The sequence below is a fragment of the Anomaloglossus baeobatrachus genome, chromosome 5, assembly GCF_048569485.1.
Source record: "Anomaloglossus baeobatrachus isolate aAnoBae1 chromosome 5, aAnoBae1.hap1, whole genome shotgun sequence".
Lineage (NCBI taxonomy): Eukaryota > Metazoa > Chordata > Amphibia > Anura > Aromobatidae > Anomaloglossus > Anomaloglossus baeobatrachus.
Genome location: NC_134357.1, coordinates 130,803,112 through 130,828,936, shown reverse-complemented (window position 1 = coordinate 130,828,936; position 25,825 = coordinate 130,803,112). Strand labels below are relative to the sequence as shown.

Sequence of the window (25,825 nt, the reverse complement as noted above, 5' to 3'; positions counted from 1 at the left end):
TTTGAAAAGTACAACCAGAGTGCCCTCCTTGCGAGGGTCTTGGATTGGAGATTTAATGATCTTAATACAAGTAAAATATATCTTTGTACCGTGTTAGCCAGTAGAGATAAAAAAAATTGTTTAAAAGAACAGAGAGTCCTCAGTGGTTGATACCTTTTAATGGCTAACTGAAAAGATGGTAATAATTGCAAGCTTTCGAGACTACTCAGGTCTCTTCATCAGGCATGGTATAACACAAAATCTGAAGAGTCACGTATTTATACACAACAGGACTTAGAATAGTGCAGTAAAAAAAAAAAAAAAAAAAAAAAGAACAAGTTATATGAAACAGAACTATCACTATGGCAGGGGGACAAGCTGTTCTAGCCATAAATACTGCTGCAGTTCAGTGTGAAAGTTTTATTGTCCTTTGATAAGGGTCTGGTCCAGGGCTGTGACATGCTCGGATGGTCAGAGGAGCACATCTTTTAACTGATGTAAAAAGACATGAATCCATGAGACACATTCATTCCTTCTCTGAATGTGTCAAAGGTCATCATAAGTTTGTACTCCCATAGTCTCCTGTCTCTCTGGGACTTGAAGTTTCCTTTCAATACCAGCAATTTCATGTCCATGATGCTGTGGTCTGGGTTACAAAAATGTTTGGCCACAGGTAGATCCATCCTTTTTTCTCTAATTGTGTGGCGGTGAGAATTCATCCTTGTCCTGAGCTGTTGTCCTGTCTCCCCTACATACAGACCCCCAGTTGGACATTTGGTACATATAATTAAGTACACCACATTGGTTGTGGTGCAGCTGAACGTACCTGGGATCTTGTAGTCCTGATGTGATCTGGGAATCTTTATCTTGTCCGTTGTCAATATTAATGGACAGGTCTTACATTTTTTCTGGTTGCAGGGAAATGTTCCTGTTGGTGTTGGAGAGGACAGGGAGCTTCTGACAATGATGCTTCTTAGATTTGGGGGCTGTCTAAAACACAGAAGTGGGGGGTCTGGAAAAATAGAATAGCTATTTTTCCAGACCCCCCACTTCTGTGTTTTAGACAGCCCCCAAATCTAAGAAGCATCATTGTCAGAAGCTCCCTGTCCTCTCCAACACCAACAGGAACATTTCCCTGCAACCAGAAAAAATGTAAGACCTGTCCATTAATATTGACAACGGACAAGATAAAGATTCCCAGATCACATCAGGACTACAAGATCCCAGGTACGTTCAGCTGCACCACAACCAATGTGGTGTACTTAATTATATGTACCAAATGTCCAACTGGGGGTCTGTATGTAGGGGAGACAGGACAACAGCTCAGGACAAGGATGAATTCTCACCGCCACACAATTAGAGAAAAAAGGATGGATCTACCTGTGGCCAAACATTTTTGTAACCCAGACCACAGCATCATGGACATGAAATTGCTGGTATTGAAAGGAAACTTCAAGTCCCAGAGAGACAGGAGACTATGGGAGTACAAACTTATGATGACCTTTGACACATTCAGAGAAGGAATGAATGTGTCTCATGGATTCATGTCTTTTTACATCAGTTAAAAGATGTGCTCCTCTGACCATCCGAGCATGTCACAGCCCTGGACCAGACCCTTATCAAAGGACAATAAAACTTTCACACTGAACTGCAGCAGTATTTATGGCTAGAACAGCTTGTCCCCCTGCCATAGTGATAGTTCTGTTTCATATAACTTGTTCTTTTTTTTTTTTTTTTTTTTTTTACTGCACTATTCTAAGTCCTGTTGTGTATAAATACGTGACTCTTCAGATTTTGTGTTATACCATGCCTGATGAAGAGACCTGAGTAGTCTCGAAAGCTTGCAATTATTACCATCTTTTCAGTTAGCCATTAAAAGGTATCAACCACTGAGGACTCTCTGTTCTTTTAAACAATTTTTTTTATGATCTTAATAAACACTGGGTGGGTGTTGAGACCCTTTTTTCCCCCTTCCCGTTAGCGCAGCTCCTATGGGCCCCCCTACAGCATAGACCGGCAATTTCGGGGTTTCAACCTTTGACTCAGGCACTCATGCTTTTCTGGGACAGACATCTGGAGACTTTAAACTTATCACACAGACCAGGGTGTATGAGTTTACTTTTTAATAACTTAGACTTCCCCCCCTGCGATGGAGAGATCTTCCTTCTTGTGTTGGAACTCCTCGGAAGGAGTTACACTGGGACAGGTTACCAATAGACTGTCTGGAACAGCATCTTTTGGGGCCCTACAGGGGACCTGCCCGGAGAGGAGACTATCCTGCTTAGAATATACTCAATTGACCACATTCCTACAAAAAAAATTCCCGGGAAATGCTCCATCATCCCCACCTACACATTTTGAGACCCTAATCTCACTTACTGTGGCACCGAAACATGCCATTGCATCGATATACAACCTCTTATGTGCAGCCCAGTATAGAGGTACTCCATCATATATAGAGACTTGGCAAAGAGAACTCCATATCACATTGTCGGAGCAGGACTGTCTCAAAATATATACACTTTCTCATCAAATGTCCATTTCTTGTAGCACACAAGAGAAGAATTTCAAAATTCTTACACGCTGGCATAGATGCCCTGACTTATTGCATAGGATCTTCCCCACAGTACCGGATACCTGTTGGAGGTGCGGAATCGAAATTGGTACTGTGAAACACATATGGTGGGATTGCTCTCTAGTAAGGACATTCTGGGATATACTTCCAGGTGACGGGTATTCGGGTGGCCCCCACACCTAAAATAGCCTTGTTGTCCTTACTTCCTGGGTCCCTCTCTGTGGCCAAAGGGGGTGTCCTGCGTTTCTTTCTCATCGCCGCTCGTATGACTATCCCAAGACATTGGAGGACAACTACTGTCCCCTCTGTGAGGGAGTTTTTAGAGGAGATGAATAGACTAGAACGTATGGAATCCCTAATGGCGGACGATAGTGAGAAATGGGATAAATATGCTAGCACTTGGTTTTCTTGGACTCTTTTCCGAGAGGCCTCGGGTTGTGCATCTTGGCTCAGATAGGGGGTTTTGCCTGGGTCTTTCCCCCTACAGGTTCTGATATGTAGCTAATGTTCACAACATGCGAATAGGTACGTCTATCTCTGCGAGGGAGCTCTTTGGGCACTCTATCTATCCATATCTACCCCTTCATCTTCTCATATCCTTCTCTCTTATTCTTTTCTATTTTTTTCTTCTTTATCTCTTTTTTCTGATTCACAATTAGTCTTTACATTTAATATTGATATACAGTTAGGTCCAGAAATATTTGGACAGTGACACAATTTTCGCGAGTTGGGCTCTGCATGCCACCACATTGGATTTGAAATGAAACCTCTACAACAGAATTCAAGTGCAGATTGAAACGTTTAATTTGAAGGTTTGAACAAAAATATCTGATAGAAATTGTAGGAATTGTACACATTTCTTTACAAACACTCCACATTTTAGGAGGTCAAAAGTAATTGGACAAATAAACCAAACCCAAACAAAATATTTTTATTTTCAATATTTTGTTGCGAATCCTTTGGAGGCAATCACTGCCTTAAGTCTGGAACCCATGAGCATCACCAAACGCTGGGTTTCCTCCTTCTTAATGCTTTGCCAGGCCTTTACAGCCGCAGCCTTCAGGTCTTGCTTGTTTGTGGGTCTTTCCGTCTTAAGTCTGGATTTGAGCAAGTGAAATGCATGCTCAATTGGGTTAAGATCTGGTGATTGACTTGGCCATTGCAGAATGTTCCACTTTTTTGCACTCATGAACTCCTGGGTAGCTTTGGCTGTATGCTTGGGGTCATTGTCCATCTGTACTATGAAGCGCCGTCCGATCAACTTTGCGGCATTTGGCTGAATCTGGGCTGAAAGTATATCCCGGTACACTTCAGAATTCATCCGGCTACTCTTGTCTGCTGTTATGTCATCAATAAACACAAGTGACCCAGTGCCATTGAAAGCCATGCATGCCCATGCCATCACGTTGCCTCCACCATGTTTTACAGAGGATGTGGTGTGCCTTGGATCATGTGCCGTTCCCTTTCTTCTCCAAACTTTTTTCTTCCCATCATTCTGGTACAGGTTGATCTTTGTGTCATCTGTCCATAGAATACTTTTCCAGGACTGAGCTGGCTTCATGAGGTGTTTTTCAGCAAATTTAACTCTGGCCTGTCTATTTTTGGAATTGATGAATGGTTTGCATCTAGATGTGAACCCTTTGTATTTACTTTCATGGAGTCTTCTCTTTACTGTTGACTTAGAGACAGATACACCTACTTCACTGAGAGTGTTCTGGACTTCAGTTGATGTTGTGAACGGGTTCTTCTTCACCAAAGAAAGTATGCGGCGATCATCCACCACTGTTGTCATCCGTGGACGCCCAGGCCTTTTTGAGTTCCCAAGCTCACCAGTCAATTCCTTTTTTCTCAGAATGTACCCGACTGTTGATTTTGCTACTCCAAGCATGTCTGCTATCTCTCTGATGGATTTTTTCTTTTTTTTCAGCCTCAGGATGTTCTGCTTCACCTCAATTGAGAGTTCCTTAGACTGCATGTTGTCTAGTCACAGCAACAGCTTCCAAATGCAAAACCACACACCTGTAATCAACCCCAGACCTTTTAACTACTTCATTGATTACAGGTTAACGAGGGAGACGCCTTCAGAGTTAATTGCAGCCCTTAGAGTCCCTTGTCCAATTACTTTTGGTCCCTTGAAAAAGAGGAGGCTATGCATTACAGAGCTATGATTCCTAAACCCTTTCTCCGATTTGGATGTGAAAACTCTCATATTGCAGCTGGGAGTGTGCACTTTCAGCCCATATTATATATATAATTGTATTTCTGAACATGTTTTTGTAAACAGCTAAAATAACAAAACTTGTGTCACTGTCCAAATATTTCTGGACCTAACTGTACATAATATTTCTATAAGATTACATTCCATAGTAAGGTTTTAAGGTGGTGTCACACACAGCGACGACGACAACGACATCGCTGCTAAGTCGCCATTTTCTGTGACGTAGCAACGACCTCAACAGCGACGTCGCTGTGTGTGACACATAACAACGATCAGACCCCTGCTGCGAAATCACTACTCGCTCCTGAATGTTTCAGGTCATTTTTTGATCGCTGCTATCCCGCTGCACTATGATGATAAGCTCAGCATCCTTGTGTTTGAGACCGCAGCAGCGATGGTCGCAACGACGCTGAAGGCAGTGACGTAGGACTGAAGGCAGGACAAGGGCGTGTTTTTGCTGTGTATTTTGCAACGCCCCTACGACTCCGATTGGTGGTTACAGCAGCGTTCCGATTGGGTACCTTGCCGAAGGCGTTAGAGTGATTTCATTCTTTAAGTTCCATTCTTTGTTCCACGCAGTAGATTCTCTGTCTGGTGTCGCTAGTGTGTCGTTCTTTGTGGATCTGAATGAAATGAAATAGAATGAATGAAAGCACTACTGCGTCTTCCTTTGTTTGGCACGGTCACCCAATCAGGCGCCGCTGTAGCGATCACCAATCGGAACAGAGGGGCTTGAAAAGAGGCAACACAAAACATGTCTAGGGGTAAACACCACGCCTCTATCAAGGTCTGAGTCGTCGCATAGCGACGCGTGTGACAGCGAACAACGACCGTCGAGGTCGCTATGATCGCTGCTCCGTCGCTGCTTAAAATTACATGTTTGACAGCTTACTAGCGATCATCTAAGGTCGCTGTTACGTCACATGAAATGGTGATGTAACAGCGACGTCGTTGTTGTTGTCGTTGTGTGTGAACCCAGCTTTAGGCAAGGTCTACTTTAAGTTGGTATATCTTATCTGCTTTATTTTCTTAACAGACTATGTCACATTTTTGTGAAAGTATTCTTTTAATATAGCATTTTCTGAATGAACCGAATATTTAGATACGTTTCAACATCATTATTATTATTCTCTTGCATGTGTTACATGCAATATCTTGTTTACTATGTCTTTAAATTCAATAAAAATTATTTACTGAAAAAAAAAGATTGGTAATGGAAGGGGACTTATAAACCCTAATAGCCTCAATGTCCCAGTATGCTCCATAATGTCCCCCATTTCCCTATAAAGTTCTCCATTGACCAATAATGTCCCTATTTGCTTCATATTGTCCCTCATTGCCCCATAATGTCCCAAGTTGCTCCATAAAGTCCCCCATTGCCCCCCAATGTACCAATTTGTTCCATACTGTTCCCCATTGCCTCATAATGTCCCAACTTGTTCCATAAAGTCCCTCATTGCCACATAATTGTGAATTATATAAGGCAATGAGGGACGTTATGGAGCAAATTGTGACTTTATGGGTCAATAGGGAACTTTGTGGAGCAACTATGTAACTATATATCTTGGGACATTATGTGGCAACATAATGTTCCCCATTTCTCCATAATGTTGCTCCATTAACTTCCCTATTGCCACCTAAATGTCCCTTGTAAAGTCACACCAATCCTCCCCACCCACGGCCTCTTCATTTAAAATTATTCTACATTGCTTCTTCAGCTCCTACTGGAGCGCTTACCGGTGCCTGCAGCGTCCTCTTCATCTCTGCAGCACTGGCACCAGCGGTAGTGTAATGATTGCTGCTCCATGTTGGTGCAGGGCTGAGCAGCTCTCCTGCCTCAGTCCTGATGCTGCACTGTTCAAATGTATGCATGTCTGAGAGACGGGAATAATAATAATAATAATCTTTATTTCTATAGCGCCAACATATTCCGCAGCGCTTTACAATTCAGGAGGAACATATACATATCATATACATAAACATATACAAACAAGTAACAATTATAGAGGATACAATATTTAAAAGGAAAAATGGCAACCCTGCTCGTGAGAGCTTATAATCTACAATGAGATGGGGGGAGGGGCAAGGTACAAGTGTTTATTTAAAATGACAATCCAGCCAGCTCATGGGGGATAGATGATGGCTTCCTGGACCAGTTGGCCAGAGCCTTGAGATGCATTTGGGTGCCATGGAGTTTGACGTGGGGTTATGTTCTGAGAAGTTGTAGAGGGATTAGGTGAAATTAGTTTGGCTAGGGAGTGTGATAGGCCACCCTAAAAAGATGCGTTTTTAGGGAGCGTCTGAAGCTGAGTAAGTTATGATTTGTCCTAACTTCTTGGGGTAGAGCGTTCCAGAGGTTTGGTGCAGCTCGGAAGAAGTCTTGGATTCGGGAGTGGGAGGTTCGAATTAGTGTGGATGTTAGTCGAAAGTCATTTGCAGAGCGTAGAGAACGGGTGGGATGATAGACAGAGAGGAGGGTGGAGATGTAGGAGGGTGCTGCACTGTGGAGAGCTTTGTGGGTGAGAACAAGCAGTTTGAATTGGATCCTGTGATATATGGGCAGCCAGTGCAATGACTGGCACAGAGCAGAGGCATCCGAGTAGCGGTTGGCCAGGTAGGTGACCCTGGCTGCTGCATTAAGGATGGACTGTAGAGGGGAGAGTCTAGTTAGGGGGAGACCAATTAATAGAGAGTTACAGTAGTCAAGGCGAGAGTGGATCAGGGCCACGGTGAGGGTTTTTGTCGTTTCCATTGTGAGAAAGGGGCGGATTCTAGCGATGTTCTTGAGGTGCAAGCGGCAGGTGCGTGCAAGAGATTGTATATAGGAGGTGAAGGAGAGATCAGTGTCAAGTATAACCCCCAGGACTTATCGTTGTGCCACACACAGAGAGGGAGATGCCAGGTTTAGGAAGGTTGGGAGATGGAGGGAAAAGCAGAAGTTCAGTTTTGGAAAGGTTAAGTTTCAGATAGAGAGCAGACATGGTGTTGCAAACTGCAGTCAGGCAGTCACTTGTGTTCTGTAGTACAGCGGGGGTGAGCTCAGGGGATAAGGTGTATAGCTGTGTGTCATCAGCATAAAGATGGTACTGAAAGCCAAATCTGCTGATGGTCTGTCCAATTGGGGCAGTGTAGAGGCAGAACAGAAGAGGGCCAAGGACTGAACCTTGAGGGACCCCAACAGTGAGAGGGAGAGGAGAAGATGTGGAGCCAGCAAATGATACACTGACCAAGCGGCCAGAAAGATAGGAAGAGAACCAGGAAAGAACAGTGTCCTTTAGGCCAATAGAATGGAGCATAGAGAGAAGGAGATGGTGGTCAACAGTGTCGAAGGCTGCAGAAAGGTCAAGAAGAATAAGCAGAGAGTGGTCACCGTTACGTTTTGCTGTCAATAGGTCATTGGTCACTTTGACAAGGGCAGTTTCTGTTGAGTGTAAAGGGCGGAAGCCAGACTGTAAAGGATCTAGAAGAGCGTGAGAGGAGAGGTAGCGGGTGAGACAAGAGTAGACCAGGCGCTCCAAGAGTTTAGAGATGAAGGAGAGATTGGAGACTGGTCTGGGAATACATTTAAATATCAGATGTCGGGTCCTGTGCACTACATATTGTGCAGTCCTGGACTCCCTCAGGGCAAGAGAGCCTTTGGTGTAGGACCTTTGGTGAGTCACATGACTGAGATGTCACCAAAGGTCTTACTGCAACCCCAGAAACTGCAGTGATAGTACAAGTTCTGTACTATCACTGTAGTTTGTGATTGAAGTGGTGGTGGCCCCTCTAAGAGTGGGGGCTCTGCGCAGCTGCCCAGTGTGTCTGCCCCTAACGCAGGTCCTGGATAGACCATCAATGTTAAAGTAGTGGACAGCCTCTTTAAACATTTGTAAAAATGACAAGAACGTGCCTAACCCCTTTAATGGAAACGGCTGTCAAGCAAACTTGAATAGATATGATGGTCAGTCTTCTACATACTTTTGACCATAGTGTTCTTTGAATATTTATTACATTATAAATCCGGTTATAAACTACGCAAAGCTTACGGCAAATGTAAACTATTATAATGTATGCAGTAGATGCTTGGATGTGCTCTGCAACATTTACAAGGCAAGTGCTTGCAGCAGCAGCATTTCGCCCTGGCCTCTTCTAATTGAGTACACTGGGACTTTTGGGGCAGACAGTAGAGGTCACAGGAAACTTACAGAAGAGGAAGAGACAGGATAGAGTGACTTAGCTGCATTAAAACATGCTCATAAGTCTAGTCTTAAAATATTAGCAATATCTTGGGTCTTGTTTATTGATTCTCAGATATCTGGACCCCCGTCATGTGAAGCTGTGATGCCTGGAAAATAGTTAAAGACAAGAGTTATTTTAACTTCTTATAGAATGATCGCTTCACAATCATTGCAATGTCCAAAAGTTCACACTGTGCTGCTTTCATGTTTCACACATGCAGTAATTAAGGTGGCTTTACACACTGCAACATCGCAAACGACATCGCTGTAACGTCACCAGTTTTGTGACGTAATAGCGACCTCCCCAGCGACATTGCAGTGTGTGAAACACATCAGCGACCTGGCCCCTGCTGTGAAGTTGCTGATCGCTACAAATCGTTCAGGACCATTCTTTGGTCCTTTGTTTCCCGCTGTGCAGCAAAGTCTCAGTGTGTAAAGGGGACTTTACAGCGACTTCGTTAGCAACTTCCCTTTCAAAAAGCTGCTTTACCTGCAACACGCGGGTAACCTCACTGACAGCTCAGCTGATCGCGCTACTCACCGCCGCTCCGGTCAGCTCCACGCAGCAACTGAGGTTAGTATCGCGATCAGCTGAGCTGTCACTGAGGTTACTCGCGGCCACCGCTGCATCCACCGCTAGATCCAGGTATCCTCAATGACAGCTCAGCCGATCATGCGGCTCTCTTCATTTGCTGCGTGGAGGTGACAGGAGCGGCGGTTTCTTCTGCTGCTCCGGTCACCTCCATGCAGCACAGCTGGAAGCGACGCTGGACCATCCTGGATTCCGCCGGACATGGAGGGCTTTTTGGGGCTGATTAAAGTGGTGAAGCAGGGAATGTCTTTGTGTTTTTTATTTCTAATAAAGGATTTTTCAGTTGTGTATGTTTATTTACTGTAATTTACAGATTAATCATGGAAGGTATCTCGGGGAGACGCCTGACATGATTAATCTAGGATTTAGTGGCAGCTATGGGCTGCCAATAACTCCTTATTACCCCGATTTGCCAACGCACCAGGGCAAATCGGGAAGAGCCGTCTACTGACAATCCATCTGTCTCATTCACAGGTATGACCGTCCAGTTGTTCTATGCATCTGAATTTCCTGACTTGACCTTAATCTCCTCACCTGCATATACATTTAAAGTCCCTTTGCTTTTGGTATGCTAACCTGCTGTTTTACTGTTGTATAATTAGTTAAATCCTGTCTGTTTTTTTTTTTTTTTTCTCTTCTTTGAGTGCTTCCTACCTGTTTGTAATTCTTTCATGTGCCTCACCCCTGCTGGTCAGCTGATGTTCATCTGGGTCAATGAGACATGTATATAAGTACTGCACTAGGTCTATGACCGTGGTCTGTGTGCGTGCCTCTGGATAAGTGCCTCATAAGTGTCAGAAATATACCAGAAATGAACCAGACATGACCAGAAGGTAAACTTCAGCTCTTTCTAACCAAGCTTCCCACTGACACAACTTACTTGTTAAATCATATACTTACCACACTACTCCCACCATGTTCACCTATGCCCTCACAGTCTTTGCCCCTCTCCTCCTCACTCTCCTTCGCTATCCCCACACCCCAGCACCCTCTAAGCAAATATTCATCTCCCCTTCCCTCCTGCCTTCTCATCTGTCCTCATCTGCTGACCTATTCCTGAACCTCAGATCGCTCCTAATATCGCGCAGACCATGCCATCCACTCTCCTTCTCCCACCTGCTCTCCCTTTCTCTACTCCTTCTCACTGCTGGTGACATAGCCCCCAATCCTGGCCCCCCATGGATGGTACACCCCTCTTTATCACCCACCCACCACTCTCCACATAATAATAACTACCGCAATCTATCCAACATAAAAACTATTCCCCTCTCACCGACTCCGCCGCCCCCTCTCTCAGGAGCGCTCTGGAATGCCCGTTCAGTGTGTAATAAACTGCACATCATTCATGATCTCTTTACCTCCAGCAATCTATCCTTTCTGGGCATCACCGAAACATGGCTGACACCATCCAACTCTGCCTCCCCAGCTGCACTATGCTACGGTGGCCTGCACTTCTCCCACACTCCTCGCCCTGGCAATAGACAAGGTGGAGGAGTGGGCCTCCTTCTTTCTAACAACTGCAGCTTTAATCCAATCCCACCTCTACCCTCCCTCGACCTGCCTTCCTTTGAAGTGCACTCTGTCCGAATCTATTCTCCCTCCAACCTCCAAGTGGCTGTCATATACAGACCCCCGGGCGCCACCACTGCCTTCCTCGACCACTTTTCTGCCTGGCTTCTACACTTTCTCTCTGCTGACATTCCCACCATCATCATGGGTGACTTCAACATCCCCACTGACACTCGCCAACAAGCTGCTTCCAAACTCCTCTCCCTTGCTTCGTCGTTTGGCTTAACTCAGTGGTCCACCTCTGCCACCCACAAAGATGGACACACACTAGACCTTATCTTCACCCGCCTCTGTCCCCTTTCTGACTTCACAACTTCCCCCCTCCCCCTATCTGACCACCATCTTCTGACCTTTTCAGCCCTGTCCTCCTCACCTACCCCCCCTGTCCAGCACCTAGCACATCCCCGCAGAAACCTTGCACACCTCAACATGCACACCCTCGCCGACTCTATCCTCCCACTGTCCTCCATATCGTCCCTCCACGACACAGACAGCGCCACCACTTTCTACAACACCACCCTCACATCAGCTATTGATTCAGTCGCTCCCCTTGTGCATGGCAGAGTGAGACGAATCAATAGACAGCCCTGGCACAACAGCCTCACTAAAAAACTTCGGCAAAGGTCTAGGGCTGCAGAGCGGCGGTGGAAGAAAACGCACTCCCAGGAAGACTTCACCACATTCAAAAATGCAATTCACACATTTCGCTCAGTCCTCACCTCCGCTAAACACGATTACTTCAGAAACCTCATATCCTCTCTAACACACAACCCCAAACAGTTATTCAACACTTTCAACTCCCTCCTTCGCCCACCACTGCCCCCTCCAACCTCCCTCATTTCTGCAGAAGACTTTGCCACCTATTTCCAAGAAAAAATCGACCTAATAAGGCAAGTCTTCTCTGCTCAGCCACCACAACCCCTTCATGTAGCTGACCACTGCCCCTCTCCCATAAACTTCCTCCCCACCATCACCGAAGGAGAGCTTGCACGTCTTCTCTCAAAAGCGCACCTCACCACCTGCGCACTTGACCCCATGCCATCCCACCTCCTTCCCAACCTCACCACCATCCTTACTCCAGCCTTAACCCACCTCTTCAACCTATCTTTAACGACTGGAACCTTCCCCTCTGCCTTTAAACATGCAACAGTCACACCTATCCTAAAGAAACCTTCCCTCGATCCAACCTCTACTACCAGCTATCGCCCCATATCACTACTCCCACTTGCCTCAAAACTCCTGGAACAGCATGTCCATGCTGAACTTTCCTCCCACCTCTCCTCTAACGCTCTCTTTGACAACCTACAGTCCGGCTTCCGTCCACATCACTCTACCGAAACTGCCCTGACTAAAATCACAAATGACTTGCTTACTGCCAAAGCGAACAAACACTTCTCTATACTCCTACTCCTAGACCTGTCCTCAGCCTTCGATACCGTTGACCACTCCCTCCTATTACAGACCCTCTCTTCCCTTGGTGTCAGAGATCTTGCCCTCTCTTGGATCTCTTCATACCTCTCAAATCGCACTTTCAGTGTCTCCCACTCTCACACAACCTCTTCATCCCACCATCTCTCTGTTGGCGTCCCTCAAGGCTCTGTCCTAGGACCCCTACTTTTCTCTATCTACACATTTGGCCTAGGACAACTCATAAAGTCCCATGGCTTCCAATACCACCTATATGCCGACGACACCCAGATCTACCTCTCTGGCCCAGATGCCACATCTCTGCTGTCCAAAATCCCGAAATGTCTATCTGCTATATCCTCCTTCTTCTCCTCTCGCTTCCTAAAGCTCAATGTGGCCAAAACTGAACTAATCATCTTTCCTCCGTCTCACCTACACTCTCCACCTGATCTATCTATTACAATAAATAACACCACGCTCTCGCCAGTACCCAAAGTTCGCTGCCTCGGAGTGACCTTTGACTCTGCCTTATCCTTCATACCACACATCCAGTCCCTCACCACCTCCTGCCGTCTTCAACTCAAAAATATTTCCAGAATCCGCCCTTTCCTCAATTTGCAATCTACTAAAATGCTAGTGCATGCTCTCATAATCTCCCGCCTCGACTACTGTAACATCCTCCTCTGTGGCCTCCCTGCCAACACGCTCGCCCCTCTCCAGTCCATCCTTAACTCTGCTGCCCGACTTATCCACCTCTCTCCTCAATACCACCCCGCTTCTCCCCTCTGCATGTCCCTCCACTGGCTTCCAATCTTCCACCGTATCCAATTCAAACTTCTAACACTGACCTACAAAGCTGTGCATAATCTTTCCCCTCCGTACATCTCCGAACTACTCTCCCACTACACTCCAACACGTCACCTCCGGTCCTCCCAAGATCTCCTCCTCTCCTCCTCTCTCATTCGCTCCTCACGCAACCGACTCCAAGACTTCTCCCGAGCATCCCCAGTCTCCTGGAACTCGCTGCCTCAACACGTCAGACTATCCCCTACCCTTGCAAACTTCAAACGGAACCTGAAAACTCATCTGTTCAGAAATGCCTACAATCTACAATGAACTCGCTGCCGCCCGACCACCGTGCGGAGCTGCCGCCCGATCACCGTGCGGAGCTGCCGCCCGACCACCGTGCGGAGCCGCCGCCTGACCTACACCCCACCTATTGTCTCCTCCCCATAATCCTATAGAATGTAAGCCCGCAAGGGTAGGGCCCTCTTCCCTCTGTACTAGTCTGTCTACTGTAACTTGTATACGTATTTTGTATGTAACCCCCTTCTCATGTACAGCACCATGGAATTAATGGTGCTCTATAAATAAATAATAATAATAAATAAAAATAATACTGTCCCAGAACAGTCGCATCTAATGTATGCGGCCATTCTGGGCGGCTGCTGACTGATATTGCTAGTGTTAGGGTATTTTTTCATATAGCAGTAATGCAGTACCAGAGTTTCCTTATACATTGATGGCATTTAGTGTGCGGCTGTATCCATTTTGTATTTGCTAGGTTTTTTCAGCTGGCACCTATACACACTTGTAGGATGTGCAGGTCAGTCTTTTGAATTATTTGCAGTGAGGTTTTTTCTGACTGAGCACTCCGCCCTATAAACCAGGCTGTGTTCACAATCCTTATACCAGGAGTCCTAGCTGCCCAGACATGGAGGTTAGTCCAGATAGTGGCATTTCAAGTTAGATTTTTAGTCTAGCTGCCCAGGCATGGATGTTTTTAACCTAGATAGTGGCATTTTAGTTAGGGACTCGGAATATTGAGATTTACCTTGCCGTTTGGTTTCCGGGCTTACATGCATTGGCCAATTCATAAACTAAAAATCTCATTTTTTCATATAGCAGTAATGCAGTACCAGAGTTTCCTTATACATTGATGGCATTTAGTGTGCGGCTGTATCCATTTTGTATTTGCTAGGTTTTTTCAGCTGGCACCTATACACACTTGTAGGATGTGCAGGTCAGTCTTTTGAAATATTTGCAGTGACTGATATTGTTAGGCTGGGGGGCTCCCCATAACGTGGAGCTCCCCATCCTGAGAATACCAGCCTTCAGCCATATGGCTTTATCTGGCTGGTATTAAATTTGGGGGGAACCGCACGCCGTTTTTTTTAATTATTTATTTATTTATTTCTATACTCCATAGTGACACGCCCACCGGCTGCTGTGATTGGGTGCAGTGAGACACTTGTCACTCAGCGTCGGGGCGTGTCTCACTGCAACCAATCATAGGCGCCGGTGGGCAGGGAAAGCAGGGAATACGAGATTGTTTAATGAGCGGCCGGCTTTTTCAAATTAGAAAAAGCCGCCGGAGCAGTGTGAACGCTGTGGAGCGCCGGTGATCAGGGATCGGTGAGTATGAGAGAGCGGGGGACACTTCAGTCACTCGGGGGATTAGCGGTCACCGGTGAATCCTTCACAGGTGACCGCTAATCAGTGCATGGCACACAGACAGAGCCGCGGCATGACAATGAAGTCGGGTGAAGTTCACCCGAGTTCATTCTCATCGCGCTACTCTGTCTGCTGTCTGCCGACAGTTTTCACGGTGGTTTTCACGGTTTTCACGGATGTGTGTTTTAGGTCTGACAACGTCCCCAATGACTAGCTAGGTCGTTCTGCAGGTCCGGATCGCTGTTGCGTCGTTGGCCAGGTTTGCCTGTTTGACAGCTCACCAGAGACTTTGTAGCGATCCCGGCCAGGATGGGATCGCTGGTGGGATCGCTAGAAAGTCTCAGTGTGTAAAGGGGCCTTTACTGTCAGGTCAAATGGCAACAGCCAACAACTGAGATATAGCTATCTGGATTTTATCTATTTACAATGCAGCTTGGTTTCCTTTATCTCTTAAGAAGCTACTGTGATGTGAAAATCAATGAGATACTGTATTTTAATCAGAATGACCTAGAAACTGCAGTGATTTTTTTTAACTACCATAGTTGCAAGATGCCAACGTCAGTGTGCATTTAAAGGGAACCTGTCAGGTCTCCTACGCCTTCCAACCCAGCAGCATTCACATGTGTGTGTGCCAAAATTCCCTGCCTATCCAGCCCTGAATAATGCTACGAGATAAAATCAATGTTTAAAAAAGCATTTATAAAGTGTGCTGTTCCTATGCTAAATAGGGCCCTGACTAGTTGATGGGGCGTTGTTTCCTCAGACTAGTCGGCCTTCTTTTTATGTTATCACCCCCCTGTGGCCGTGATAACATGATTTTCTCAATCCAGCGTCATCGCAGCTTCGGGAAATCTTGTGCATGCACATGGCTCATTTCAGGTTGCTCCTCAGAAGCTGGCTATACGGCATGTCCCGGCCCCTGGGCTGTTCTTCTGAAATGAGCAGTGCGCATGCGCAAGACTTCCAAAAGCTGTAATGGAGCCAGCTAGTGGAAATCATGTTATCACGCCCACTGAGGCCACTCATTTCAATAAACTTTGTGGTGTTTTCTTTCATCCCATTATCATGCTGCCCAATTATGAAAAGACAGCATCATGCCCAGGGAAAGTGTACATTCACAAAGAGGGAAATGGGGTATTTGGAAGAGAGTTTTTCGTCACACCACCTATTCCCAGGAAATAGCCGCCGCTGCCGGGTTCCTCTCCGGGGCAGGTGTTAAGGCAGCCGGGAAAGTGTCGCTACCCACAGGCGGAGCGGGCCTCGGGTGGATGATCAGTGTAGTAATGGCGATTGGCACCTAAGCGCTGGGCGTTAGCGCTGGTAAGGACGAGCCAACACAGTCTCTGCAGGTTCAGGGTGTAGTTTATTCACAACTTTAGCTGTCATCCCGGTCACACTGGTCACTGCTGTGATGGGCTCCGGTCAATTCCAGATTTGGTAAGGGGTCATCACCGTTGTGAAAAGAGAAGGAGAGAGAGTGTCCTATTTTTAACCCCTTAACGACCGCAGGCCGTAAAATTACGTCCTAAATGACATAATCTTACTGCCCGCGGTCCTCCGGCGGCAGCATGCCGCGATCGGCACACATCTCAGCTGATTTTCACAGCTGAGATGTGTGCCTGCTAGGCATGAGCAGAATCGTTATCTGCTCGTGCCGATTAACCCCTTATATGGCGCTGTCAATACATGACAGCGCCATTATAAGCGCAATCGCGGTAAAGTTTTACTTACCGCCGAAACCGGAAGTCACGTGACGCGATCACGTGACTCCCGATAGTTGTCATGGTAGTACAGGGTCATGTGATGACTCCTGTACTACACATGAATTGGTTTCACTTTCGCTGTGCCCGGGGCACAGCAAAAGAGAAAGACAGCGTATCTGCTGTTTACAGCCTTCCAGCTGTGATCAGCAGATACTGCAGAGCGATCGGAATGCTGATCGCAATAGCCCCCTAGGGGGACTAGTAAAATAAAAAAAAAAAGTAAAAAAATAAGTTTTAAAAAATTAAAAAAAAACAAAAAAACCTAAAAGTTCAAATCACCCCCCATTCGCCCCATTGAAAATTAAAGGGTTAAAAAAATAAAAAATATACACACATTTGGTATCGCCGCGTTCAGAAACGCCCGATCTATCAAAATATAAAATCAATTAATCTGATCAGTAAACGGCGTAGCGGCAAAAAAATTCCAAACGCCAAAACGACGTTTTTTTGTCGCCACAACTTTTGCGCAAAATGCAATAAGAGGCGATCAAAACGTAGCATCTGCGCAAAAATGGTACCGTTAAAAACGTCAGCTCGAGACGCAAAAAATAAGCCGTCATTGAGCCTAAGATCCCGAAAAATGAGAACGCTACGGGTCACGGAATATGGCGTGAAACGTGCGCCACTTTTTTCGGACAAACTTCCGATTTTTTTTTAACCCCTTATATAAAAGTAAACCTATACATGTTTGGTGTCTACGAACTCGCACTGACCTGAGGCATCACACCCACACATCAGTTTTACCATATAGTGAACACAGTGAATAAAATATCTCAAAAACCATAGTGCTATCGCACTTTTTTTGCAATTTTTCAGCATTTGGAATTTTTTTGCCATTTTCTAGTACACAATATGGTAAAACTGATGGTTTCATTTAAAAGTACCGCTCGTTCCACAAAAAATGAGCCCTCACATGACCATATTGACTGAAAAATAAAAAAGTTACGTCTCTCAGAAAAAGAATGGCGAAAAAAAAAAACGGAAAGCGAAAAATCGGCCGGTCGTGAAAGGGTTAAGGTGTCCCCCTCCTTAGTTAGGTACCCTGGCTGCGCTCCCGCTCTAAGCCACCGGGCCCAGCAAAGTCCAAGTTCTCCAGAGATGTGTTGCCAGAACTATGATCCTGACAGGTTTGAATGGCCATGATGTGCGTGTGTAATGCCTATTTATACTCCAAGTGGAACCCGCTCCCCAGGTGGCTGACTTCATTGACCGGGAAGTCCATGTTCGTATGGCCACCCCCCTGCCTACCCTGAGCCAACCCACTCTGTGTGAAGGTTCCTAGGATGTGTGTAGTGTGTGAATGTGGAACACCGGTGATTAACCCCCTCCTTACCTGAGATAGATACTGCACCCTGATTGGGGTGCAGCACCCTGTGGCAACCGGAGCCTCAGGGGTTCCACATTGTGATCACATGAGGCTTTATCACACTTAACTATTCTGACAACGCTTCCAGTAACAAAATGACTCTCTCCCAGCAATTTGTGTCAGTGATGTACTGGGAGTAGAGGTGTACCGCAGCATCAGAGTGGACGGCAGAGTGAGGATCGTCGGCAGAGCAGTTTTCGACATAGGACAACAGATCTACACTGAAACATTAAGTATTAGTAGCCTTCCCCTATACAATGCAGATTGCCCTGATGGTAAAGATGATAACTATTCATTTATCAATTTGCAGACCTCATTTGAGTCCTTTATTGCAATGAGCCTTAAATGAGCCTGTCCTTATTATCCTTGGAGTGATGCTCGTTATTATAGGGGACTAAGATAATAGCAAAGATTTTTGCTATCACAATTATCAAGGCAATGCTTTTTATATAGGAAAAGCCTATTAGTAATACTTACCTAACCGTTGTAGTTCTGCTATAGTGGGTCCACAGCTGCTTCAGCCATGATCCTCATCCTCCCGGCCGCTCTGATGCCATTGTACACCTCTGCCCCCAGCGTGTCAATGACAAATAATTCCAAGAGGGAAACGTTTCTGTTAGTAACACACTGGGAGGTCTGAACGTCTCTCTTGGCATTTCATTTCAATCAGACCTGTAGGTATATGCTTTTTCTAGGCTTTCCGAGTTGACTGAAATAAAGCGCCCAGTTGAATGACAAAAAGAAAAAAAATAACTCGTAAGCCTCCAATAATTTTGACACCATGTATCTCCACAATGGTGTGGAGAAAAAAAAAAGAAAAAAGTTATAATTAGTGATGAGTGAGTGTGCTCACCACTGCTCAGTACTTGATTGAGCATAAGGGTGCTTCGGTACTCGCAGTGCTCGGCCAAGTATCGTGGGTGCTTGGATGTGTCACCCGTGAAACAAAAACACAAGGACTCGGCTCCCTTCACTCAATGATGGGAGCTGGTACCCTAGTGCGAGCCATTCGCAGTCTCTGAATGGCTCTCCCAGGGAATAAAAAGAACATTTCCCCCCCAGATATGCTCTGTGTATGGCTTACTCTATGTAGGTGGAGAACCGAACAGGCCAATCATTGACTTCCACAATACTTATTACTCAAGTTGAGCCCTTTCAAGCATCTGACCTGCTCGACTCAAGTAACGAGCACTCGAGCATTTTAGTGCTCGCCCATGTCTAGTTATAATTAGAGATGGGCAAATAGTCAAATATTTAGGTTTGTAATCTTTGCGCCAAATAATTTCTATTATTTGTGTATTCGTACCGAATAACGAACCTACTGCAAGTCAATGGGAAACTCAATTTTCTGGAGAACCTTGGAAGTAGGTCTGGTAGGGCTGTAAAAATACTACAATGAATGGAAAAGTGCTGAAACAGAATGGCAACAGCATGGGAAGATGCCTGGATACATTTCTAACTCACAGTTGGTTTCTGGGAATAATGTTGTCAGAGTATTATGGGGATTAAAGTAGGAGAATTATATTTACAATTTCGCACAGCTGTCACACTGCTTCTTGGTCCTATCATTAAAGTTCATGAATATGCACTGCTTCCCCCGCCCACCCTCTGTAACAGTGTCTGTCATTGGTTGTAGTACTGCTTCCCCAGACCAACCTCTGTGTTGGCGTCTGTGATTCGTTGGCCTCACACTAGCTGTCTGGGTCTCATGAGGTGAATACCAAAATGCTCATCAAGTAACGGATATCGCGAGTACCTTAATATTCGTGCGAGTAGCAAATAGTGCAAAATACATTGGCTCATCACTAGTTATAATCTATATTCCTGCAGTTATATGAATAACTGTTCAGTTTATAATGTAAAACTTTGTGAAAAGTCCTCTTTAAATCTGGCACATTTTAGGACTGTCTAGTTTAGGTTTACTCTAAAAATTAGACAGCTTTGATATACATGCTCCAATATAGTAAAAGACCATTTGCCTACAAATTAAACATTTAATTTTATACTAAAAGTAAGCATGAAGATTTATACTATGTATATTATGTATACTTTAGCAGTGACAATATTTTTGAATTGTGATTACATAAAAATATCTTATTTTAGAGCGAACATGCTCATTTTTATTCTTTGCAATTTCTTAGTTATTGTCTTGCTGAATATTGGAAATAATTTGAGCAAGCAACCATAGGCAAATAGGAAACTGTAAGTTACACCTGTGTGCGTTGCTGCCTTACCTCGGGGTATGGGTAAATAATTTGTCAATACTTATGTGATGCACTAGCTGACATTTTTCTTATTTCACATATTTTTAGGAGATATTTTGGGGCCGTTTTACACTGCATTTATCCCCACGTTCTGTCATCCAATTGGGGCTTATGTCCGAACCACCCAACAAAACGGGATTCAGGTATACGCGCCGATGGAGCCATTGACTATAATGGTGCAGATGGAGTCATGTGTGCTGTCATGCAGCTTTTTCGAGCACATACGCCTACTGGAAGTAGAAACCCAGACGTAGTTGACTGCATCTCTGTGTTCTCCTCCAGTAGGCGTATACGCCCACAAATGGTGCATGACAGAGCACACGGTGACTCCAACTGCACCATTGTAGTCAATGGCCCTGTCGGCGCATACACCAGAATCTCATTTTGAGGGGGGCTAGACGTAAGCTCTGATGAGACCACTAAATGTGGAGAAGAATACAGTGTGAAACGGCCCTTATTGTGTTCAGTATTTTTAGGTTGTTTTGCCTCTCCTTCGTCACATCATTCTCTGCCATCATGTCTAATCTTTTCACTTCCTTTATCTGTTTCCCTAAGTTGTATTTTTTTCTGAAGCTGTTCTGGGTATTTCATAGAAGAACTCAGTCTCTACTTTGGTGTATTGTGGCATAATTGTAATATCCCAAAAAACATCATTTGTTAGAGCTATGTTGCACAGTTAATAATGTATATCACAATCCTATTAAATATTCTGAAATAGAACCATGGTCTATGCAGTGAATAAATAGAAAATTCAGAACTACTCACATGCATAAGCCGGTATATTGTAGATTTATTCTCCATACACTGCAGAATAGGATACCGGTGGTGCGCAAACTGTCAAGTATTCTCTTGGCTGCAGCAAAAGAAAAAAAAAGTTGGCATTTCATCTTCCTCAAAAAATTCAACATTTTTTATTCATAGTTCCTTAAAAACACAAGCAGTTCTGAGATGCAAGGAACATGGCCTATGCCACCTCTGACCTGTGGTCCACTTATTCCACTTATATAAAACTAATATTGGAAAATGTTAATCTGAAAGTCAAAAAATTATTTGTCCCGAAAGGCATTTGGTTGAATTTGGAGGAAGCTACCAAATTTCAGGACCCTGTTACAATAAAGTTTTCTCTTTATAAATCAAGGTAAAGAAGGGGGAATATATAGAGTTGACATGGGAATCTATTAATCTTTAAATATAGCATTCCCTTATGGGGAAACCTATCTGAATTCCTATACTGCATAGGTACATTTACACTTTGTAGCTTCTTAATTGATCTGAAATTGTTTGCAGCAACAGGCTCCCTTCACGCGTCCGTATAAAAACATGTACACGTGGCATGGCTCGTTTTGAGCATCCATGTGTCCATTTTTAAAAATGTGTCATTTGTGTTTTTCCAGTATGGATATAGAAAACCAAATTACAAAGCTTCTCCTATATTTCCAATGTTAAACATGTACAGGGCATGGATGGCACATATGATGCCATCTGTGTGCTGTACGTGTTTACTGGGACCCATAGACTTGTATTAGCTCTTGTTTGTCCTGCTGCCGTAAAACCTGACATGTCTCCGTAAGGTTCATATAGACACACGTGTGGTTCATACGGACACATGTGTGTTTTTTTACGGTGAAAACATGGACATGTGAAGATCACCATAGGTTATAATGGGTACATCTGGTATCCGTGAAAAAAGTGTCACACATACGGATGTCACATGTGTCAGAAACACTGATGCGTGAAGGGGGCCTTGGATAAAGTAGTTGAGACTACTTCAACTACTATCTATAATAAAGGGGTGGTTCACCCAATTTCATTACTGGCCACATCGATGTTATGTTGACAAACAAAGTTTCTCTCAAATACTTTACGTTGCCAATAGTACCTGTTAGCGGCACTATTGCAGTCCACTCACCCCCTTCATTTGACCCCCTGGGCTCCGTGACCTCTGATGTCCGGTGAGGTCATGTCAACTGAGGAGGGCTGCAGTCTTCCTGAGTGACTGGGCTGTGGGCGGCGTTTCACCGCTCATCACAACCCAACATCTCACGTGCGCTCTGCAGGGAGCAGGGAGATGTTGGGCTGTGATGTACAATGAGGTTACGTTACAAAATGGGCATTACAAATTACAATTACACAAACCGATGAATTATTCTTTAGATTTTTTTACATTTCATCTATAACTGTACATGTAAATGGCGGCAGTTTATCCTTCACAGAACACAATACACTTAATGTAATATTACCTTTTCTTTCCATAAAAGAATACTTTGTCCTTGCTGACACTATGTGGTGAATGGAAAAACAATAGCTAATTTTTTTCAACTTTCCTAAGCCTTAAAGCTTTGTTTGACAGTGAACAAGTGTTCTTCCGGATTTTTTTTTCCTGAGAAGTAATGTTCCTTCTATGTTTAGAGGATGCCTTATAACCCATTTGACACAGAAATGTGGTTGTGTTGGTTCATGCAAAATTTCTGTATATTATTATGTTATGAAATGTCCTTTATGTGTAATGTTATTTTAGGGTCACAATGTTTTTTGTTCAATGATAGTGAGGAAGTCCCCCATCAACTGATAGTGCCTGTAGTTTATATACATTTTTAGGCTTCGATTACTTGGGATGTGAGCAAGGCTGTACATAGAAATCATGGAGCACCATAGATGAAGTTCTAATTGGGCCCCCATTTTTGTCCAATTGAAGCCCCTAGATTTCCCCTTTCATTGTACCCATAAAGAATGAAGCCAACAAAAGTGTTCCACAAACAGTGAATTCCTCAACAGTATCCTCCACACACAGTATGCTGACCCTTCTCCTTCTGTATCCACTCTCAACTACCCCAACAGAGTATGGTGACGCCAACACAGTATTATCCTCAACTGTGACCCCCAGACAGCGCTCCATTTAGTATAATGGACCTACATACAGTATAATGGTCCCCACACACTGTATAATGGCACCCACTAGCCCTCCAAACAGAATAATGGCCCCCACACAGCTGTTCGCACAGTATTATGGATCCCATATAAGAATATATCTCACAACTTTGCAGCCCTTCTTCAGTAATTTTCCTCTAATCGAAGCCCCTAGATTCTCCTTTCATTGCACCCATAAAGTATGGTGCCAACAAAAGTGATCCACAGACACTATATGATACCCGGCAAACTATGATGACCCCAACACAGTATTATCATCAACAGTGACCCCCACACAACCCTCCATTTAGTATAATGTGCCTACATACAGAATAATGGCCCCACACCTCTTCACACTGTATAATGACCCCCAAAGATTCCTCACATAACCCTCCTTAAAGTATAAAGGCTCCCTAGTAGCCATTAAAATATTATAATGACCCTCACATAGCTTTCCAAATAGAATAATGGCCTCCACATAGACCTCTAAATATTATCATGACCTCCATATAGTCTTCCACATATCCTTTCATATACTAAAATTAGCCCCACAAAGTGTTCTATATTATTTAATGCGGCCCTCATAGTCCTCCATATAGTATAAGGGGCCCCACATTGCCTTCTATAACAATGTACCTCATAATAATGCACCCCATAGTCCACCATACAGTATAATGGGCCCCACATTGCCTTTCATACAGTATAATGCATTCCCCATAAACCTTCATACAGTATAATGGACCCCACATAGTCCTTCATATAATATAAATGGGCCTCACATTGCCTTCCATATAGTATAATGCACCCCAGTAGTCCTCCATATAGTTTGTTAGGCCAACATAGTCCTCCATATACTATAATGCACCCCATAGTCCTTCATATTTTATATGGCATGATCCATAGCCCTCTATATATTATACACCCCTCATAGTCCTTCATATATTATATTGCAGAACCATAGTCCTCCTTCTATTATAATGCATCCCTATGGTACTCCAATTAGTATAATTTACCCCCCATAGTTCTCCATATATTAGAATGCACCTCCCATAGTCCCCCATATATCATATTGCACCCCCATAGTCCCCCATATATTATAATGCACCTCTGTACTCATTGATTTAAAAAAAAAAAAAAAAAAGTAAATAAATTCTCACCTGTCCTTGTTCCCCGCTGCTTCTGTGACGCCCTGGGCAAGCCAGGGGTCACAGGTCACAACACCACCACACCCTACACCCCAGTTAGGAACACCAAGGCTAACCTAAAATCCTTGTTGCCTTCCTCCAGGGGCTGATGTTCACACCAGGGGGTGGGCCAGGCGGTTGGCTCCGCCCACCGAGGAGTTCACAGCCCTGGAGGCGGGAGAACCAGGCAGTTGAAGCCAGACTAGAGTCTGAGGAGGAGTTCAAGCTAGGGGAGTGAAGTAGAAGGAAGTAGTCGTGGAGCTAAGGAGAAAAGCTGAAGTGACAGAAAAAGCGAGAGTAGTAAAGCCTGAAGTTGTTCCGGGTGAGTGCCCCGGACAGTGACAGCAAGGTCAGCAGACGGCGGTGATAGTCCGCAGGGGTGACTGCTTGGAGGTTGCTGGAAGGACCGCGGACGGGTGGTGACCCGGCGGTCTGGAGCAGTATACGAAGAACAGTCAGCACCAGGGCAGGGGCCTTTCGGATCCTAGCAAGGCTAGGAGTCGCCATAATTTGCCAAATCCGTCAGTGAATGGGACGTCTGTCTCCTAACAACCAAGTCCCGATTGAAGGCAACAGTCCAACCGTAACGGAGAGACACCGCCACCGCCAGGGCACCAGTTTCTCAGGGCCAGCGCCTGCGGGCAAAGTAGGGCTCCTCCGGCCCATATCCAAGCCGGAGAGCGGGTTACCGGTGGTAACCCATCGCAACCATCATCATCTTAGGTGCAGGGAAAAGGGACCGTCACCGTCACCTACTGGGGAAAGCAAGTGCAGCCGTCTGTGGGAACCGTCTTTCCAGCCGTGTGTTTTACCGAGAACTGTGTCATCGTCTCAGGCTGAGTGAGTACCGCAGTGCCGCAAGGCACAGAGCTGCCCCCGCGTCCCTGCACCCCACCAAGCCCTGCATCACCCACCTCATCACTGGGCCCCGGGACAACCAACCCCCCTACCCACGGAGGGGAGGACTCACATCTAGCTGCTCCATAACACCACTCCCGGGATCCCCATACAGAGCAGCGGTGGTGTCAACAAATCACCACAACCGTGAGTGGCGTCACGGACAATAAACTATCCCAAAACACCAATTCCCCTTTCACTCACGGGCGAGGAACGCCACTCGAGCCCCCGGGATCCGGCCCATCGCTCGAGCCACCGAGCAGTGGCAGCAGCGGGCCGCAGCAGCCGGACCCGAGCAGTAAGGAGGGCGCGGCGTCCCCTCCTCTGCCCGCGACACTTCAGTCTCTGCAGTGGCATGTGATCTGCAGCTCTGCCCAGTGGGTGCACAGTAGTGAAGTCATCACGCCCGTTGTGCTGAGACGGCAGAGCG

The 25,825-nt window shown here is 45.2% G+C and overlaps 1 protein-coding gene and 1 long non-coding RNA gene across 3 annotated transcripts in view; one reads left to right on the top strand and one right to left on the bottom strand.

Annotated features, from left to right (window-relative positions):
• The window catches only part of PSD (pleckstrin and Sec7 domain containing), a 700,060-nt gene that overhangs the window by 52,835 nt on the left and 621,400 nt on the right, over nucleotides 1-25,825 (top strand). The gene's annotated exons all lie outside the window — the stretch shown is intronic.
• LOC142310972 (uncharacterized) overlaps nucleotides 8,896-25,825 on the bottom strand; it is a 129,745-nt gene continuing 112,815 nt past the window's right edge. Inside the window, exons 2-3 of the long non-coding RNA XR_012754225.1 lie at nucleotides 21,173-21,260; nucleotides 8,896-9,099 (exon numbers count right to left, since the gene is read on the bottom strand). This is a non-coding gene — a long non-coding RNA (uncharacterized LOC142310972). The remainder of the gene's footprint in view (nucleotides 9,100-21,172; nucleotides 21,261-25,825) is intronic.